A 22,239-nucleotide genomic window follows, 5' to 3' on the forward strand; every position below is an offset into this window, starting at 1 on the left:
AACAACCGTCCTTAATTCACCCGTCCTCGTTGCCTAAGATGACGGTTGACATAAAGTCAAACCATCCTCTTTTGATTTTCACAAGAGGACGGTTGGGGTTTGGAACCGTCTTCTTTGCATTTTTAAGGAGGACGGTCCTGTGTCTCAACCGTCTTGTTTTGAACACATTATGCGCATAATTTTTACGCCAACTTCATGACGCTTTGTCAAGGAACCATCTTCTATACATTTTTTTTTAAAATCAATCTAGCCTCAATTTATGAATATAGCCGCTCTTTTTTGGTGCCAATTTATGAATATAGCCCACCCATTTTTTGGCACCAATTTATCAATCTAGCGCCAATTTATAAAATCAAATCCATGCTCATTGACAACTAGATTTTTGAAATAAAAATTTCTACGTTCATACCATGTACGACAATAGTCGTATAGCTTAAATATATCCTCCTACATTTCAGAAAATCCAACAAATCTTACATTTATACTCCAAATCCAACCAAACAAAACGAAACAAGTTTGAACCTCCAAAATACGAACTATCGACAATAAATTTAACACAAGCACTAACAAGAGTTTTTCCATCCACACACCATATTTTTAGGCTATCTAGATAACATCTAAGTGTTAGCATACTTTAAACGTTTCCATCAAATACTTGCGCCTTAAACTGTAATCCATATGTTGCCCAAATGTCCCGCACCACATCAATTTGCTCAACCGAGTATGTCTTTGGTGATTTAAATATGAACTACATACAATCAAAAAACACAATTACAATTATTTACATATCAACACGTGTAATTTATATAAAACGAAGTAATTATTGAAACCGAAGAAACAAATTAAAGGAAATACACTTGGAATAATACTAATATATCGTACTCTGATGATCTCCAACATATATCGGTAGACATATATCCACATAAGACACTTCCAAAAGGTTGCGTAGGACACTAAAATCGAAATCATGTCAACTACAACTTATAAACAACAAACGCATAACAGTAAAACATAGACTATATAATTCAGGAGATAACAATATTATTAGTTGAAGAGGTACCTTTATTATTTTCCATTCAAGCTATTTATCTTCGTAATTGCTTTTTGTTAATTGTATGTTATAGACTTAGCTTAATCACATTTAATTAACGAAAACAAATGTAAATCTACGAGATAATTGCAATTTCTTAATTCGTATACATGCCGAACTTACATATTAATTGTATCTTCAAAAATTTACGAGGCCCTAGAGTTCGATTTGGATCGCACTAATATACTACACTATATATCTTTTGGATTAATGGCAGTCAACATCTAATGATTACTACTATATATAGAATTAAACAATCAGCATCGCGTATTAATAAGTAGCATCGAATAATATAATTAATAGTAGCTAGTATGAAAAAAAAGGTACATACCGTTCAAAATATGGAGCAAAAGCAAGCTTTCGACCCCTTTCACAACCCGTACATATCATAGCCTTAACAATATAGTCTGACCGATCATCTTCATTTTCAAAACTAGCAAACTTGGACAATGATGTGGGGCACAAGAATCTCACTATCAGTTCAGTCAAATACCTACCACAAAAAAATGATAATTGCTAAATTGTGCATAAATATCAAAGCGTACTAAGTAAAGGCACCATCCCTTTTGAATCAATGGGGATTATTTGGTCGTCTCAACGTATGTTAATGGCTCATATGGTTTGAAAATGCAGCAGAGAAGTGATATGCTAGAAAACTATCATGTTTATAATATCATGTTTATAATAATAGAATATGAAATACATGGAATATGAAATATCGTTGTTGATTTATTCGATATATACAGACACTCATGCACACGAGTTTGATCATACTCAGGCAAAAGCTCATCATATTTTTTTTCCACACAAGTTTTATAAAGTAAAAAAAAAAAAAGGAACAAAAAACGAATCATGAGTCCCAAGAGTTTTTGTAACCGCTCAAGGAGCATAAAGCTCATCATATACATATGGTAATGATACCAATTCCTCGAGTTTTGTGACGCAATGCTAATAAAAGAGTATCAAACATGATTTGCAGGATGGAGATTATAACAAACCATGCTCTTTCTCAGTGTATACTCCTAGTAGGTCGGATGTTGTCTATGCTTTGGTAGAAGATGAACCTGAGCTAATTCAAGTGTAATAGAGAGTTTTGTTATGGTCGAACAAACGTCTTCTTGTGCTGGAGGACATATCCGTGGCAAATTAACAGCGCTAAGAAAAACGAGAAGCAAGAAAATAGAAGAACCAAGTAGGCATAGGTAAAATAATATAGTCATCGTTGAATGACCTAGAGAGGTTAGTGAGCATGAGATATTCATATCCCTTTATCAGCTTCTATTTACTAGTTGTAATTCCAAGCTTTGGTAGCAGACACATGATATGCTCACTTCATCTCAACTTTTATATATATTACGCAATATTCTACGTATGATATGTATTCGATGGTTATGATTTCTACTAACTTATCTGACTCGAAATTGGACTAGAAGTGAGGCTTACATATCAAAGTCCCGACCCCAAGTATTTTATGCAGGACCCTTAGTTAGGGATGGAGTAAGCGATTGGGGGTAATTTTCTTAGTTTGGAAACGGAGTAAGCGATTAGGGGTAATGTTCTAAAAGTAAGGGCATCATTTTTTTCATCATCTTGAAAATGCTCAGAAACTGCAGTTAATTAAGTTGAAAATTGCCACTAAATTTTGCATTTCATGTTTGTCAGAGTTTTTAACAACTTTCCAATGTTCATATGGCTATCAATAATTATCTAGACAGCATAAAACTTTGTCAGAAGTTCTGTTCGGAGACAATATTAAGAGGCCCAAACATATAATTAGCATTGCTTAATAGTTCGAGCATGAGTTAACACAAAGAACCGGACCTATACATCTAAACTATAAAAGTTTACAGTTAAGGACTTTAACCTTGACATTGTTACTTTTCTGTTAACACCGCCCATTTATTAATTAAGAGAAAAAAATATAGAAAAGTAACGGACATGTCCTTATCTGAGGTTGAAGGTTGTTTGTACAATTTCTTGGTTCATAAAATCAAAATGCACCATTATTTCTCAGCTTTCTTTGTACCCCATTCTCTCCATTACTATCTAGCAAACTCCGGATGACGGAATTCGCAAGTTTCAATCTGAAATCTCTTCACAATTGCCACTCACTGACTTCATTTACTCCCTCACTTGAAAGAAAACTCGATTCATTCACTTCCTTTCATTTATTTTGGGTTGAATACGGTGCTCCTATTTCGGAATTTCGGAAATCCGCTTCATAAGAAATACAACCAAAAATCCTAAATTTTGCTCAATAACCTCCTCTACGCCTATTTGCACTTCATCAATTTCAATTATAAGACATTAATTACCATCTTCAAGACTGCAATTGTTGCTAATTATCTAGACTAAGTTTCATATGGGTCGTAAATTCATCGAACACCTGGTGTGCGATAATAAAATTACACCTCCATACCACAATTTGTATATTTCAATCCAAAATCCTCATTTGTTTCAATATGCCAAAGTGTATGGAGGGATAATTACAAGCAGATTAACGAAAAAATGGAGCAGCAAAATAAATACATATTTTTACGAAATCAACAATTACTCAGATAAGCACAAGCAGATTAACGAATTATCACGAATTAAATGAAGAATATGATATGCAGAATTGATTTTATTGTTCAATTATGGTATTTACGAAATCAATTTGTACTAAATAAACGATTTATCAGGTACTAAATGAAGAATATGAAAATTGACACAGACTTCCGTAAGGAGATGAACGACTGGCGGTGACCGGTGGTACGGTGTTGCGTTAGGGCGATGATGAAGGAGAATCTTGTGGCAGTGGTTTGCGAGGCGCTGGTGGTAGCGTTAGAGATGAACGACAGACGGTGATGGTGGTTTATACTTTAGGTATAAAGAATGTGTGTATTTAGTTTGAATGCAAGAGGATGGAGTAACGCACTGAGTATTTGGATCATTGCTATTAAAAAATAAGAAGACGGTCTAGTAAAATAACCGTCATGTATATTAATAAGAAGACAGTTTTATTGACCAACCGTCCTTGTTACTTATACAACGAGGACGGGTGTCCCTATTAACCATCCTAAGTACGTAATCATTAATGGAGCCAAATTTATTGACTAATATAAGACGGTTCCGTCTCCAACCGTACTCTAAGGGGCGTCCTCTTATAGTAAAATTATAGCATGTCCAAAACCAAAAAAGTCAAAAGAAATACAACTGTTCCAAATGCCAAAATCAATTAAATGAAATATAAAGTTCGACAACACAGCGGAAGACTCTAAGTGACATTGTGGTGACTCAATCCCAGCTATCCCTCGCGCATCCATCTCATACCTGCTCAATAACGGTTCACCATCCACGAATGGATCACCACAGTTTTTAAAGCAATTAAACGGGGTCAGTTACTAATTACACAATATTAGATAAAGCAATATCAACAATACATACAATCCTCCAACACCGTCACCTCTGATACGTGCATTTTATATAGTCTTTTTAAGCCTCTTTATGCACGTATTTCTATGCTATTCTCGTAGTTTTATGCTACGAAATGCCCCGAATATTCTACTTTGGTTTGTTTTGCTTTATTTACAGGAATGGACCCGAAAGTGGTAGAATCAAGCCTTTTATCGTCCACTTTGCTTGCATTTAGAGGATGATTGGATTTGGAGCGGAAATGCTACTGTCTTGGGACGCGTGAAGTCATTTCGGGAGCTAAAACAATAAGTCAATGCTGAAACTGACGACGTAATGAGCTGGCCAAGTTAAGGTCCCTCGATCGAAAGCTTTTATTGCTCGATCGAGATTTTTGGAGGATTAGAAGACTCGATTGAATGCTCATTGTGTTCGATCGAAATGTGTTATTTAGGGTTTCCTCGATCGAGTTGTTTGTTTACTCGATCGAGAGGTTTTTGCTGGTTTTTGTTCGATCGAGCATTTCTAAATGGCTCGATCGAGTGATTAGCTCTTGGACGTGGACTTTTTACTTAATAACATGTTTTAGGTCGAATAATAAAATCTCTCTCCTATAAATAGGATAAGGGTAATTAGGTTTTAGGAGAATAGACGTTACTTTTCCCCGGTTACTGCTAAATATTGCCTTTCTCTATTTTTCCAGATCTTATTTAGTAATTCTCTCATTATTCTCTCTTTAATTTGTCATGTTCTTTATTTCTTCATATTCTGCTTTTCCTTTATTCATTATGTTTAGCTAATTCCCTTGCTAGGAGGATTCAATAATTTATCGTTAGTTGCTAATTAGGTTTACAGATCTTTCATTGTTATCATGTCTTTGTTGTTAATCACTGCAATTAACTGTAACTAGCTACTTGAATCGATTCATTTAGCTTAACTAGTCTTCGTAAGCCTTGACCTAGACCGGAAGGTTGGAAGGGGTGAGATCAACAGTGAACATTAGGATGCTTTAGTGAGGGCGGAAGCTAAGCTAATAGTATTTTAGGGCGAATTGAGACCGGAAGGAGATATTCGTTGCCCTTAGACCGTTACACATGACTGATCTGTGACCTTAACTGATATTCATTGATGACCCGACAATCCTAGTTTCTTCTCTCTATTGCTAATCCCTCTTATTCCTTTCTCTTTCTTTAATCTCTTTAGTTTAGCTCAAACATTTCAAACCCCCCCATCTTGTGACCATAGACAGACCGAGTTGACAAGTAGATAGTGACCGCCTCCCTGTGGAGATCGACCCTACTTACCGCTGACTTCTTTTAGTAGTACTTAGGTATTTATTTTTGGTACTGAAACGACGGTATCAACCTCACCAATCACCTGACTAGCCTGAAGGTCTAGTCCTGCCAGATTATGGCCGCAACCAGTAATCCACACCGCCAGTGGGGGACCGCAGCCGTTCCCACCTAAGCCCCGCTCATCAATACCGAGCGCAAACCCATGTTCCTTATTGTGCACATCCCTTTTTGTGGCGGGTTCCACAAGGGGCGAATCAAGGGCATGAAGTCACTCCCGCAAGTGACTCCACTCACCCGAGGGCGCACCTCGCGAACCACTGACAAACAACAACCAAGTAACTACTACATCAACAATTACCAATTCAATACGATATATATCAGTAACAACAATCAACCATCAAAAATCAACCAATTATCCAATACACATGTAACCAATAACTTAGTAGAAAATTCTACCTGGAAAAGCAATCACCAATATCGTCACAATCAGCTAATCAGAAACGTTCCTCTACGAAATCACCTCCTATCAATCACACAATCATACAATTACCATCTAATATCAACAATATACCACAAACCCCTAATATACCCAATTAGGGTTTCAACCAAAATCAATGAAACAGCATAAGAACTATACTAGGATCTTACCCACAACGCGACGGTATCAACGGCGTAAAGAACTCTGGATTCTGACGTCACAAGCCTTAGGATTCGATAGCAATGCAAAAGAGAGAAGCAACGTAACTTGTTAATATCTTTGTGAAGTTTGGAATAGGGTAAAAGTGAAAAGAACTGACAAAAGGTGTTTATATATCTTTCTCGCATTGCTAACAAAACCCGACAAAGTAACCCGTAAAACCGACTTACTCGATCAAGTAAGTGACTTACTCGATCGAGTGGCCCCTACTCGATCGAGTACCCATCAGACAGAACACTGTTTCGTAACCAAAACTTACTTACTCGACAGAGTAAGCCTTACTCGATAGAGTACCCAACAGTACAGAAAACCGTAATATTACAGTCTTTCCTCCTTAAAAATGAACTCCGTCCCCGAAGTTCAAACCTATACTGAAAAACAAACATACTAACTCAACTACGACATAACAACGCAACAAAAACTCAAAAACAAAATCCAACCATACCGACTCAAAACAACCACTAATTGTACTAAAACGGACATAAAACCATACCAAAACCTTATGCGATCATCTCCTACCCTCCTAAAAGAAACATGATTACGTCCCCGTAACCACACATACCTGATAAAAAAGAGACGGATACCGCTCCCTCATAGCCTTCTCTGCCTCCCAAGTCGCTTCCTCAACCTCGTGATTAGACCATAGAACCTTGAGTAACACCGTTTCCCCGGGCCTATTTTTTCGAACCTTGCGATCAATAATCTACTTTGGCACCTCAAGATAAGACAAGGATTCATCCAACTCGATGTTCTCCAGCTCTAACACATGGGAAGGATGACTCCCATACTTCTGTAACTGAGACACATGGAATACATTATGTACATGATCCAAAGCTGGTGGTAAAGCTAACTGATAAGCAACCTCTCCCACACGATCTAAAATCTCATACGGTCCAATGAACTTCTGGCTTAGCTTTCCTTTCTTACCAAACCGCATAACCCCGTGCATAGGTGACACCTTCAAAAGAACCTTATCCCCAACCTGAAACTCAATCTCACGACGATGTAAGTTCGCATAGCTTTTTTATCGATCCTGGACCGCTTTCATATTTTCCCTAATCACTTTCACTTGATCTATCATCCCTGTACCATCTGTGGTCCTAAAACCACTGCCTCAGCTCTATCATCCCAACAAATCGGACTCCTACACCTCCTTCCATACAAAGCCTCAAACAGTGCCATCCTAATACTCGTATGGTAGCTGTTGTTGTAAGAAAACTCGATCAGATCCAACCTATCTTCCCAACTACCACCAAACTCCATCACACAAGCTTTCAACATATCCTCCAAAGTCTTGATAGTTATCTCTGTCTGTCCATCTGTTGCAGGATGAAATGTCGTACTCATCTTCAAGGTAGTTCCCATCATCTCCTGCAACTCTTGCCAAAATCAAGAAATAAACCTCGCATCTCAATCTGACACAATGTCCTTTGGGACTCCATGTAACCTCACCACATGCTTCCTGTACCCGTTAGCCAACTAAACCTTCCTCCACGTATCTTTCATTGGAATAAAGTGAGCTGACTTAGTCAAACGATCAACGATCACCCATATCATGTTATTACCCTACTGGCTCCGCAGTAAACCCACTATAAAGTCCATGGAGATAGACTCCCATTTCCACTCAGGTACCTTCAGAGAATGAATCTTACCTTGAGGTCGTCGGTGCTCTCCCTTAATCCTATGACATGTCAAACATCAAGCCACGAACTCAGTTGTTTCCCTTTTTATGCCAGGCCACCAGAAAGTCTTCTTCAAATCTCTATACAACTTGTCACCACCCGGATGTATTGAATACGGTGTGCAATAAGCCTCTTTCATGATTATCTTTTTCAACTCCTCATCCCTAGGCACACCATCTCCCATCAAACCGAACACTCCCATCAGAATTCTCTCTAGAACCGAGACACTGTCCCTTTCTCTACTCCAGCTCTCCACTCCTGAATCTTAAAATCATGAGCCTGCTTCCTGCGAATATCATCATCATCATAAAGATCCGGCTCCACTGTCAAGTCTCCTATAGCATCCCCTTCCTGTATCACAAGTATCCTCATCTTACCCACCTCATCTCTCAATCTCATTAAAGACATAGCTGTGCATAGGGAATGCACACTCTTCTTGCTCAACGCATCAGCCACAATGTTTGTTTTCCCTTCATGGTATATTATATCCATGTCATGGTCCCCTATAAGCTCCATGCGCCTCATCTGTGTCATGTTCAGCTCCTATTAAGTAAAGATGTACTTTAGACTCTTGTAATCTGAAAATACCTTAAAGGTCGCTCCATAAAGATAGTGCCTCCAAATCTTGAGAGCAAACACAACTGCACCCAACTCTAGATCATGTGTTGGATAGTTCTCCTCATAAGGCTTCAATTGCCTAGAAGCATAGGTAATGACTTTCCCGTTCTATATCAACACACAACCCAACCCGTTCTTTGAAGCATCTGTATACACTACAAAGTTCTCACACCCTTCAGGTTAAGCTAAGACTGGAGCTATGGTCGTCAAACGCTCCTGTAATGTTTGGAACGCCATCTCACAACTTTCATCCCATTGAAACATGTTCTCTTTCCTCATCAACGTTGTCATAGGTCTGGCGATCTTTGAAAAGTCTTTCACGAACGAACCGACGATAGTACCCTGCCAAACCCAAGAAACTCCTAATCTCTGCCACATTCTTTGGTGTTTCCCACTTAGACACCGCCTCTATCTTTGTAGGATCCATAGATACACCTTCTTTAGAAATAACATGTCCCAGAAAGGCAACTTCCTCGAGCCAGAACTCACACTTAGACAACTTCCCATAAAGCTGATTGTCGTGCAAAGTTTGCAACACCAATTTCAAGTGCTCCTCATGCTCCTCTTTAGTCTTGTAATAGACTAAGATATCATCTATGAACACCACCACAAACTGATCCAAAAACTGACTGAAGACCCGGTTCATCAAATCCATAAACACAGCTGATGCATTAGACAACCGAAACGGTATCACCACATACTCATAGTGACTAAACCTCGATCAAAAAGCTGTTTTCGGTATGTCTTTATCCCGAATCCTCACCTAATGGTAATCTGATCTCAAATCAATCTTTGAAAAGACTCCTGCCCTACTCAGCTGGTCAAACAGATTATGTATCCTTGGCAAAGGATACTTGTTCTTCACTGTAACACTGTTCAGCTCCCTGTAGTCATTACACAACCTCAAGCTCCCATCTTTATTCTTCACAAATTAAACAGAACTGGCACTCCCCACGGCGATACACTAGGTCTAATGTATCCCTACTCTATCAAATCATCCAACTGCTTCTGCAGCTCTGCTAACTCTTTAGGACCCATGCGGTACGGGGCCTTAGAGATTGGTCTCGTCTCTGGTTTCAACTCCACACTGAAATCTATATCCCTCTTCGGTGGCAAACCTGGTATCTCCTCCGGAAAAACATCTGGGAACTCTCCCACCACTGGTATCTGATCAGCTATCGGCCCAACCATACTATGATCTTTCACATGGTATAGAATCAAAGGACACCCCCTTCTCAGATAAGAGTTCAAGGTCACCGCTGCAATCACTTTGACTTTGGGTTTGACAACAAACCCACGATAAGACACACTAACTCCCTTAGGACCTCTCAAAGAGACTTTATTTTGGTCATAATATATTCTAGCCTTGTACTTACCCAACCAATTCATACCAACTATCATCTCGAAATCGTCCATAGGAAATTCTAACAAATCCACTAGAAGATCAACTTGCCCAACTATCATAGATACACTCTTATACAACCTCCCACAAGACACTGACTCACCTGACAGTATAAAAACCTCATCTTTTACAGACTCAAACTCTCTTAAACCCAAAAGCTTAGCATGACCCGATGATATAAAAGAGTGTGATGCCCCCGAATCAAACAAAACAAAGGTAGAAACATCATTAACAAGAAAGGTACCAGTGATCACTTGTGAATCATCCTCAGTAGCTTTCTTGTCCATCATGAATAACTTGCCACTAGTCTTTTGTCCACCTCCTTGAACTATACTAGCTGAAGTAGATGGCTTGGTAGCTAACCCCTGATTGTTGTTAGCCGCCGGTTTCTGATAAGCATTACCGCCATTGCGGTTGTACCCACCGTTATTGTTACCGTGCCCTCCTTGATTATTCCATGACCCACCCAGTCGGTTGCTAGCATAACTCTGAGTCGGACTCTACGAAAAGCTCCCCTGCGATGGCCTCTTGAAAACCTCTCCCCCCGGCACTAGTACACTCATGCCTCTTGTGGCCCATACCGCCACAGTTGAAACAAGAGATACTCTAGCTGCTACTGCTACCACCACGACCACGCCCATAAGAAGCTCCACCACTAAAACACGATCCCGATGAGTAAGCCCTTGCCTGGTTATGATTACCCCTCTTGTAACTGGACTGACCACCACCCTCACTCTCAGCCTTTCTCTTTTCAGGACCTCTTTCCTTGTTCTCTTTGGCTATCTCGACCAATCTCTCAGCTTTCCCTACTCTCTCATAAACTTCCTTAACATCTGTAAGGACCCCAACCGGTAACTTCTCCATTATCTGGTTGGTTAACCCCTTCTCAAACCGCAGTGCCAAGTTCTCCTGACTCAGCCTCACGTCCTCTGCATACCTCGATTTCTCGCTAAACTTGTGGTAATACTCAACCACAGTCATATCCGAAGTCATCTTGAAAGAATCAAACTCCTCCCTCAGCTTACTACGAATATGTTCTGGAACAAACTCCCGACGCATAGCCCTCTTAAACTCAACCCATTGTATAGCTGACTTACCCTGCTTCAGAAAAAGATCTAGGGCACTCTCCCTTACCCTTTCCCACCACTCTCCTGCAACATCTCTCAAGTAGAACGCAGCTTGTTCCACTTTAAAGTCCTCGGGACAATGAACCACTCCCAAGATGTTCTCCATCTCCCTATGCCAATTGTCGAGCAAAATTGGCGCACCAATACCCATGTATTCCTTTGGGTTGAAGCGGGATATCGTAGTTCTCATCTTGGCAAAGTCTACCCCGGCATCTTTGTCTTTCCCAAATCTCTTTAGGGCCTCGGTAAGCGTATCTTGATGCTCAAGCATCTTGGCTATATCATCCACACTCATCTCTTGCGCCCTAGCTTACATAGCAGATCTCTTTGGCGGCATATCTTTGAGCAATAAAAGGAGAGACAAACATAAGCACATAGCCTACGACTCAAAGCATATACGACATGTACAACACTTACTCGATCGAGTAATTATACCCACTCGATCGAGTAGAGGTCACTCGATCGAGTTGCCAACTTACTCGATCGAGTACCTCAACTCCAGAACCTGACCAGAACGTACAACAAAACGCACTCGATCGAGTCATTTAAGTACTCGATCGAGTAGCCCCCACTCGATTGAGTACTCCTCCTACTCGATCGAGTTGCACAAAACAGCAGCGACTGTTCAACTTTGCCATAAACCCACTCGATTGAGCTGTGCCTACTCGATTGAGTCCACCCTACTCGAGTATCCCCCACTAGGGATGTTAGTGGGGCGGGTTTTGGCGGGTCTCGCCCCACACCCGCCCCACTTGGGGTGGGTGCGGGTAATGATTTGACGGGTCATGGGGCGGGGATGGGTATCACATGAGACCCGCCCCATACTTACCCCACCCCACACCCACCCCGCCCGCCCCGCTCCGCATGTCCCCGCTCCACATGTCCCCGCCTCACTTATCTCCAAATCTCCAACCCACCTATAATAAGTAGTAATAATTATACTATAATAATAAAAAAAAATTATAACTTATAGAGGATAAAAAGGCCAAACCAATTTTTTTATAAACCTACCCACCCAAATACCCAACAGTGGCCAATAATCTAAATCCCAAAAATAAGAAACCCTAACCCTAACCCTAACCCTCAACCTCCAATTCCATCGATCGATTTCCTCAAGCTCGTTTTTTCATTGTGTTTCTCCAAGTTCCTTATTGACAATCAGGTATTTCATCTTTCTTTTTTATATCAATGATTTTTTTTCTTATTTATTTTGCTATAATACTCCTATGTTGTATCCTAGAAGAAGAAGTAGGAGTTAGAAATAAATGGTGTAGCATTTGCATATGCTTTGTTTGCTTTGTTTTATCAATGGGTATTGCTCACAATTTAATATTTTTGCGTGTTTCGTGTGTCATTAATTTATTTATGCTATATGGATTCGTGCAAAATGTAATCACTTGTTTGATTTGGTAGATGATATGAAGTCTAATTTTACACCCCCTGGAGTAGAAAGTGGTTGTGAAGGTTCTTCTACTGCAATTCCGTCTGATTTTCAGAGCCAAAATGAAACACAACCAGACCCTTCAATTGTGCCTCTTACCAGTAGGCATACATCACCTGTCTGGAAGGATTATGTTAGGAGGCGAGTTGGGGAATAAATCAAAGCAGAATGCAATTATTGTGAAAGGCATTTTGTTGAAGGTCGAGGTGCTGGCACCACTCATTTAAAAGATCACACTAAGATTTGTCCAAAGAGAGTATGCCGAGATCTTAGACAAACTAGATTGTTTGGCTCACAATCTTATCTCAACAATAAGAATGAAACACTAACATTGGCGCCTTATGAATTTTGCCAAGAAGACGGAAGACACGATGTTGCTGAAATGATTATTCTCCATGAATACGCAATAAGCATGGTTGAACATTATGGTTTTAGAAAAGTATGTAAGACTTTGCAACCGGGTTTTAAAGTGCCAAGTCGGAACACAATAAAGAATTGATATAATGAAAAGATACACTAATGAGAAGGGTAATATGATGAAGTTATTAAGAAAGACCAAGAGTAGGATTGCTCTTACAACAGACATGTGGACTGCAAGTAATCAAAGGAAAGGGTACATGGCGGTCACTGGACATTTCATCGATAATACATGGAAGCTACAAAGTTGTATACTTAGGTAAATAACTATTGTTTCATGGCATGTGCTTTCTCTTGTTTTATCGTTAGTCATTTATTTATTATGTGCTTATATGCGTCTAACCTAGATTTTTATACGTGGAGGCACCGCATGCAAAAGAAATCTTAGCTGAAGCTCTGTGTAATTGCATATATGATTGGAATTTAGATTGCCGCATCTCTTCTATCACTCTTGATAATTGCATAACCAATGATGTTGTGATGGAAATCTTGCGTGCAAAGCTTCCTAAAATTTCTCTCATTTTGAGTGGAAAGTTCTTACATATGCGTTGTTGTGCACATATCTTGAATTTGATTGTTCAGGATGGTTTAAAGGTAATTGGTGAGGGCATTGAAAGGATTAGGGATAGTGTGATTTTCTGGACAGCCTCTGTTCTTAGGAAGACAAAATTTAAAAGTACGGCTAGGAATCATAATACAAATTGTTCAAAGAAGCTTGTAATTAATTGCAAAACTCGTTGGAATTCAACTTATGAAATGCTTAAGGTTGCAATCGAGTATAAGAATGTTTTTGATGTTTTAAGTGGTCGAGAGTCTGATGTTTACAAAAATGCACCGCTTAAGGAAGACTGGAAAAGGCGGAAAATATTTGTGATAAGTTAGAGTTATTTAGTGACATAACATATGAATTTTCTACTACAAAGTACCCTACCGCCAATATTTATTTTACTAATATTTGTGAAATCAAATGCCAATTGAATATCTGGGTGACATCTTTGGATCCTTTGATAAAGAGTATGGCAGTGACAATGTTGGAGAAGTATAATAAATATTGGAGTGATGCTAATACTCTTCTAGCCGTGGCAGCGGTTTTAGATCCTAGGTATAAGTTACCACTTATTAGATACTATTATAAGAAATTCTACGAGGACGAGGATTATGAAGCTGTGCTTGAGGTGAGGAGGGTGAAAGATGTTTTGAAGAACTTGGTTAGTGAGTATTCGCTCACTAATGGAAAGAATAAGGAGAAAGAGTCGGGTAACAATCAGATGCCTCCGCCATCTAGTACACGTAGTGGAAATGGAAAATTGAGTGGATTTGCTAAGTATTTAGAAGTGGGGGAGAATCAAGTCGAAGAAAAATCTGAGTTAGAAAAATATTTCGAAAGTCCAAATGTGCCACTGAGTGTGTCAGACGACTTTAACATCCTTGCTTGGTGGAGAACTAATGGTTCAACATTCCCAATACTTCAAGAGATAGCAAGAGACATCCTATGTATCCCGGTCTCTAGTGTTGCTTTTGAGTCCGCTTTCAGTACGGGAATACGGGTGGACCTGTGTTAAGTGCTCATAGTAGTCGGCTTCTCCCATCAACCGTGGAGGCATTAATGTGTAGTCAAGCTGGATTTGGGCTAATATTAAAGGTGTGTATACGTTTTATGATCTCTTTGTATGTGACGCATTTAAATTTATTTTCTTATATCTAGTGTTAACTGCAGGTAGTCGTGAGTTAAAGGAAGTTGAATGCCAACAAATCATGGATGAAATTGAGGAGGAGGAATGCATTAGCGTTGCTGATGAAGTTATTGAGGTATTACGCTAATAAATGGATCAGAAAAAGTACACTTTTAATAGGTGTCAGTTTATATGTGACATTGACGGTGTTGGTTTTTATATGTTTCAGATTAATGGAGACTAACCAAAAGTTAGGATTCATGAATATATAACTTGAAAACGGTGAACGGAGCTTGGTGAACGGAGCTTGGTAAGAATGCTAACGGAGCTCTAGATGATTTGAGGTAACAATGAGTGAAGCTTTGTTAATTTCATCAAGCAGCTTTGTTTACTTTGGGCATGTGTTTCATTGTTTGTAAAACTCTTTCATGGTTTGAAAAACTTGTGTACTAGTTAATTGAATGTACATTTTGCGAAAACTTATTTGTATGAGTAGTACGACTAGTATACTTTAGATTTTAGATTTATATTTTTAAAAATTGTTTATGAGGAGATAGGTAATTTGGAGGGGTCAACGGGTCCCCGCGGGGCGGGGACGGGTTTAAAAAGTTCAACCCGCTGCGGGTCGTGGGGCGGGTGTGGGTACGCATTATAGGTCGCGGGGCGGGTGCGGATGCGGGTGCGGGTTACCCCTCTTCCGCACTTACCCCGCCCCAATGACATCCCTATCCCCCACTCGATCGAGTCATGCCGACTTCTCTAACTACTCGCATGCCTTAACTTAATAACTTTTCGCAACAAAAATATATATATATATATATATATATATATATATATATATATATATATATATATATATATATATATATATATATATATATATATATATAGAATCGGGATCTGTACGAACCAAATTTATGGTGCGAACTGCACGAACTCATCTCAACCATTGAATTAAACAGAATAAAGGGCGCTGATCTCGTATCACTCTCCCCCATGTATTCTATCTCATCCCGTATCACTCTCCCTAACCTATTCTATCTCATTCATTTTCACTCAAAACTCACCAACCACTTCCAAACTTCACATCCCACTTATCGGTGACCTTGATGCAGCTCCGACGGTGGCCTGTCAATGGTGGCCTATCGTCGCATCAACCGCACATCCCACTTATCGCCAAACGACCTTGACGCACTCCGATGCGATTCACCAAGCCGCAACTCGTCACGGCCACCCGGACTAAAACCACCTTATTAGATTCGAAATCCTCCAAAACATTCAGTAATGCGATTAATTTTATGAAATTGTTCTTCATTTTTCGTAGATCTATGGTTTGAATCACTTAGTTTTTGAAGAAAACGAGATTTCGAATGCAAAATAATTGAAGAATAATTTGACTTGATTTTTTCTGCCATTAGATTGTAGATCTACAACCACCGTCAGAGGTGGTGGATTTTAGGCAACTATGACGGTGGTGGTGCGCATGGGTTTTATGTTTTTCTGGTGGTTTTGAGGCGATTCGTGGTGGTTTAGATGGTCAGATGTTGGTGGTGGTGATTTCAGATGGTGGTGGTGGTTAATGGTCACGATTTGTGGTATAGTGTTAGATATGGGTACATGGTGACCGTGGTTGTGGCTGTGGTAGGTTGTGATCGCGTCGGGTTCTTTTTTATAAATGATCTTGTTCGTTATTAGGGTCATTAGAATAGATAATGAAACTAATTTCTATTTTCCTCTATATATTCTCTCATTTATTTTTGCGGTCAGATTAGTGGATAACAAGTCATACCTGATGACCAGGAAGTACAGCAAAGCTTAATTTCATCAACATTCATATCATAGTGGTCGTATGCATGAAGGATATATCTGGCATATAAAGACAATTAAGCACCGTAAATAAGAATTTGGGTCTGGGTGAGTTGTTGCCGGTGGATTTGTGGCGGCGGTGGGGGGGTGCATGGTGGCAGTCGGTGGTGGCGGTGTGTGGTGGCAGTCGGTGGTGGCGGTGCGTGGTGGGAAGTAGTGTTTGGGGGTGGATACGTGGATGAATACTACTAGATACGTATACGAAAACTACTAGATACACATACAAATTGTGTATGTGGTAGTATAGACATGCGTATCTGAGAGTACTGATATGCCTAACTGGGAATATTGACATGTGTATCTAACAATAGTGATATGTGTATCCGCAAAAAGTGTAAAACGTATCCACAAAAAATATAAAACGTATCTGCAAAATATAAAATATGTATCTAGCTTTAGTGACATGTGTATCTCTAAAAAATTAGTATAAAAAAGTTTAAAAGTGCATATAGAATATTATTGTGGAAAAAGTGTATCTACATATGTTATAAAATGTATCTGAATAAGAGGTGTATGTGGTAGTGAAATAAAGTGTATTTAAAAAAAAAAAAAAAAAGGTCAACTCAGCTAGTTCGTACGGTTCGTACGTTGACCCAGTTCGTACCTGAACCCGCCCATATATATATATATATATATAGAGGCAAGATCCGGTGAGTCCACCTATATATTTGAGTCCATGAGTCCATAAAACAATATCACTCACTATACAAAACAATATCACGAATTTTTTTTTTCAATTTTTTTTTTTTCAAATTTTTTTTTTTTCAAAATTTTTTTTTCGAAATTTTATTTTCAAATTTTTTTTTCCGAAAAAGTTTTTTTTTTTTTTTTTTTTTTTTTTTTTTTTTTTTTTTAAGCTGTGATATTGTTTAGTATAACGTGTGATATTGTATTACAAAATAATATCACGATTTTTTTTTCAAATTGTTTTTTTCGAATTTTTTTTTTTTTAAAAAAAAAAAAAAAAACTTTAATGTATGCTGTGATATTGTTTAGTATAACGTGTGATATTGTATTACACAACAATATCACGATTTTTTTTTCGAATTTTTTTTTCAAAAACTTTTTTTTTCAGTTGTGATATTGTTTAGTATAACGTATGAAACTGTAAGCTGTGATATTGTGTAGTATAACGTGTGATATTGTATCATGGACTCACGAACTCAAAAAGATAGGGTGGACTCATGTGATCCTAATTCTATATATATATATATATATATAGAATTAGGATCACATGAGTCCACCCTATCTTTTTGAGTTCGTGAGTCCATGATACAATATCACACGTTATACTACACAATATCACAGCTTATACTCCAAAAAAAAAAAAAATCGTGATATTGTTTTGTATTATAATATCACCCGTTATGCTACACAATATCACAGATTACAGTATCACACGTTATACTAAACAATATCACAGTTGAAAAAAAAAGTTTTTGAAAAAAAAAAATTGTGATATTGTTTTGTAATACAATATCACACGTTATACTAAACAATATCACAGCTTATAAAAAAAAAAAAAAAAACTTTTTCGAAAAAAAATTAGAAAAAAAAAATTTTAAAAAAATTTCGAAAAAAATTTTTGAAAAAAAAAAAAAAATTTCGAAAACATTTTTTTTTTTAAATAAAAAATTTGAAAAAAAAAATTTCGTGATATTGTTTTGTATAGTGCGTGATATTGTTTTATGGACTCATGGACTCAAATATATAGGTGGACTCACCGGATCTTGCCTCTATATATATATATATATATATATATATATATAGAGATAGGTTCAGGTAAGTCCCTTATTTTGGTTGAGTCCCTAAGTCCTATTCTCAGCCACACATTTTTTGAGTGTAACTCTACTGCATTATGAGTGTAACTTTATTCATTTATTGACTTTTGAGTGTAACTTTAACTTTTATACTGTAACTTCAATCTTTTCAAGCCATTTTTTTCACAAAAAAATTAATTTATGGTATAAAAATGTAACTTTAAATAAATAAATTTGAATTTAGGTAATTTTACGAGTGTAACTTCACTGCCCTACATGTGTAACTTTAGTCCGTTTAGATGTAACTTTAGTGGTATAATGGTTTCTATGCATAAATTTGAATTTATATACTTTTACGAGTGTAACTTTACCCCTTTCAATTGTAACTTTAGTCGTTGGAGTCATAACTTTAGTTATATATTAGTTTGTATGTAAAAATTTAAATTAATATACATTTCTATTGTAATTTTAGTCGTTTCAAGTGTAACTTTTGTTTTTCAAGATTGTAACTTTAGTCCGGAGGTAAAAAGTTCAGTCAATAGAGATGTAATTTTATTGTCCTTCGAGTGTAACTCTAGTTGTTAAATATGTAACTTTAGTCCCCGAAATTGTAACTTTATACTAATAAATCTTCTTTTATTGACCGCCTCCTACACCAACCACCACTGTACCACCACCACGGTCCCCCCCACTACCAAAAAAACCGCAACAACCAAAAACAACCACTTATTATTTCAGATCTGAAATTTTTTTAAAAAAAAAAAAAAAAAAAAAAAAAGGAGAGAGGACAAAGGCGGCGGACTAACGCCCACATACCTCAACAACCAACACCAACCACTAATTTCCTCATATCCGATTTAAAAAAAAAAAAAAAAAAAAAAAAAAAGAGGCGGCAGTCCCACCAGCCGCATCTCCCACACCCACCACCACCAAAATGCAACAACCAACAACAACACCAAACTCTTAGATCTTGAAAAAAAAAATGAGAAAGGAGAAGGGGAGAGAGGCGTGGTGCGGCAAACGAGGGAGGCGGCAGGGGAGGTGTGGCGTGGTGCGGCATGGGTTGACGAGGGAGGCGGCATGGGACGGGTTTCGGATCTGGAAAAAAAAGGACGGTGGCGGCAGTGGTGATGCGGTGTGGGCGACAAGAGGAGAGGAGGTGGTGGTGGTTGATTTAGGGTTTGTTTAGAGAGAGAGGAGAGGAGGTGGTGGTGGTTGTTGATTTAGGGTTTGTTTAGAGAGAGAAGAGGAAGAGAGAAAATTGAGAGGTTGGTGTGTTGTGAGAGGCAGTGAAATGAGAAAAATGAGAGGATTAGGGTTTATATTCAATTCATTCTCAGCCACATATTTTAATCTAATCTCAACCCTTCATTCCTTCTTTTGATCTAATCTCACCCTTCCTTTTTCTCATCCAAAGGCTTAGATTAGACTTATGGACTCAACCAAAATAGGTGGACTTACATGATCCTTTCTCTATATATATATATATATATATATATATATATATATATATATATATATATATATATATAGTTAAGTTCTAATGAGTCCACCTAAATATTTGAGTCCATAAGTCCTCTCTACATCTCTTAGATCTTCCACCAAGGATGGTTGAGATTGAAAGCAACAAAACACACTTAACACTAATTAGTTTCCTATACACTAATTAATCCACTTTCTCTCTCTAGCTTTAATTATACATTCACTAATGGATTATTATACACAAAAAATTTTTTGAGCACAAATTTTTTTTTGTTTTGACTGAAACTTTATACAAATGTTATGACACTTTCACTGTTTTAAAAGTTTAATTTCAACGGAAAAAAGTGTAACTTTAACAAAAAAAAAAACACGGTTTGACGAATTTTATTTTGAAATTTGAAAATTTGAAGCAAGTTTACAATATATTTTGCGTTTTACGAGTGTAACTCAGTTTTTAGGACAATTATTATTTTGAATTTTTCCAATTTTAACACAACTCATTGTAAATTGAGTGACTTATAAGTGTAACTTTAGTCTTTTAAAAGTGCAACTTTAGTCCATTAAATTATAATTTTAGTCCATTAAAGTGTAATTTTAGTCCATTAAGAGTGTATCTTTAGTCCATATTAAAAGTATAACTTTAGTCCAAGTGTAATTTCAGTCAATTAAGAGTGTAACTTTAGTCCATTCCATATTAAAAGTGTAACTTTAGTCCATTAAAATGTAATTTCAGTCCATTGAGAGTGTAATTTTAGTCCATTGAGACCATAACTTTAGTCCATATTAAACATGCGACATGAGTCCATTAAGAGTATAAATGTAGTCCTTGAGAGTGTAAATTTAATAGAGATAAGTGTAACTTTAGTAGAAAAAAATGTAACTTTAATAAAGATAGCTGTAACTTTAACTTTAAAAGAGAAAAGTGTAAATTTAATAGATAAAAGTGTAATTTTAATAGAAATAAGTGTAACTTTAACTTTAAAAGAGATAAGTGTAATTTTAATAGAGAAAAGTGTAATTTTAATAGAAATAAGTGTAACTTTAACTTTAATAGAGATAAGTATAGTTTTAATAGAGAAAAGTGTAATTTTAATAGAAATAAGTGTAACTTTAACTTTAATAGATATAAGTGTAATTTTAATCGAAAAATGTGTAATTTTAATAGAAAAAAATGTAATTTTAATAAAGATAATTGTGCTTTTAATAGACCTAGGTCTAAAAAAAAAATAACAAGACGATGAAATGAGAACAAAAATTGAGAAGAGCAAAACAAAATTCTGAAAAAACAAAAAAAAAAGAGTGAAAATGATAAAAACAAAACACAATAAAATGAGAAGAACAAAAAAAAGAGTGAAATGAGAAGAACAAATAACAACAAAAAAGAGTAAAAAAAGAACAAATAACAACAAAAAAGAGTAAAATAAGATCTAAATCTAATCTAAAATTTAAAAAATATAACTAATGTCATACTAACACCCGAAAATTAAAAAAAAAGCATGTAACAAGAAAAAAACATAAACAAAATCTAAAAAAAAAATATTTACTACCGGAAAAAATGTACATAATATAGAAATAACACACGAAATAAATAAATTAAAAAAAATGAAACCAAATATAAAACTAGATCTCGAAATATAAACCAAATATAAAAACACAAAACGATTTAAATTAAATATGAACAAAAAACGATTTAAATCAAATATAAACACACAAAAATACAAAACCAAATATAAACTAGATCTCGAAAACGAAAAAAAAAAAAAAAAAAAAAAAAAAAAAAATAATAATAATAATAATAATAAAACAGATCTGATAAGGAAAAAAGAAAAGAAAAAAAAAGGAAGAGAGGAGGAGGAGCGGCGGAGGAGGTGAGTGGTGTTGGCGAGGGTGGTGGGGGAGGTGCGTGGTGACAGCATGAGGAGGAGGGAGCTAGGGAAGGAACGCGGTGAGGGGGCGGTGGTGAGGTGGCAGATCTAAGAGAGGAAGGAGAGGTAAGGAGAAAAGGAAGAAGGGGGAGGAGGTAGGCGGCCATGGTGGTGGCGGTTGCTGGTGGGTCTGAGTGGTGGCAGATGTCGGTGGTGGGGGGAGGTACGTGGTGTGGTGAGGGTGGTGGCAGGAGGCTGGTGGGTGTGGTGGTTGTTGGGGGAGGCAGGAAGGACGGAGGGCGGAAGTGAGAGAGTGGGCTTAATTAGGCATTAATCCCTTGTTTTTTGTCTTCAATCTCAGCCTTCCATAGTGCTTATCCAAGGGCTCTAAGGAGGACTTATGGACTCACACTTAGGAGGGGGACTTATTT

The 22,239-nt window shown here is 37.4% G+C and overlaps 1 long non-coding RNA gene across 3 annotated transcripts; it reads left to right on the top strand.

Moving 5' to 3' along the window:
- Window positions 1-12,326: 12,326 nt before the first annotated feature.
- On the top strand, window positions 12,327-15,385 carry LOC141627018 (uncharacterized). 3 transcript variants are annotated; one of them, XR_012536580.1, is made up of 5 exons: window positions 12,327-12,466; window positions 12,718-13,421; window positions 14,176-14,804; window positions 14,880-14,971; window positions 15,065-15,385. It is a non-coding gene; the product is annotated as an uncharacterized LOC141627018 (long non-coding RNA). The 3 variants fall into 3 exon arrangements; XR_012536581.1 differs by having other exon boundaries at window positions 14,249-14,804; XR_012536579.1 differs by having other exon boundaries at window positions 12,718-14,804.
- The last annotated feature ends 6,854 nt before the right edge of the window (window positions 15,386-22,239 follow it).

Source organism: Silene latifolia, chromosome Y, assembly GCF_048544455.1.
Source record: "Silene latifolia isolate original U9 population chromosome Y, ASM4854445v1, whole genome shotgun sequence".
In the NCBI taxonomy this organism is placed as follows: domain Eukaryota; kingdom Viridiplantae; phylum Streptophyta; class Magnoliopsida; order Caryophyllales; family Caryophyllaceae; genus Silene; species Silene latifolia.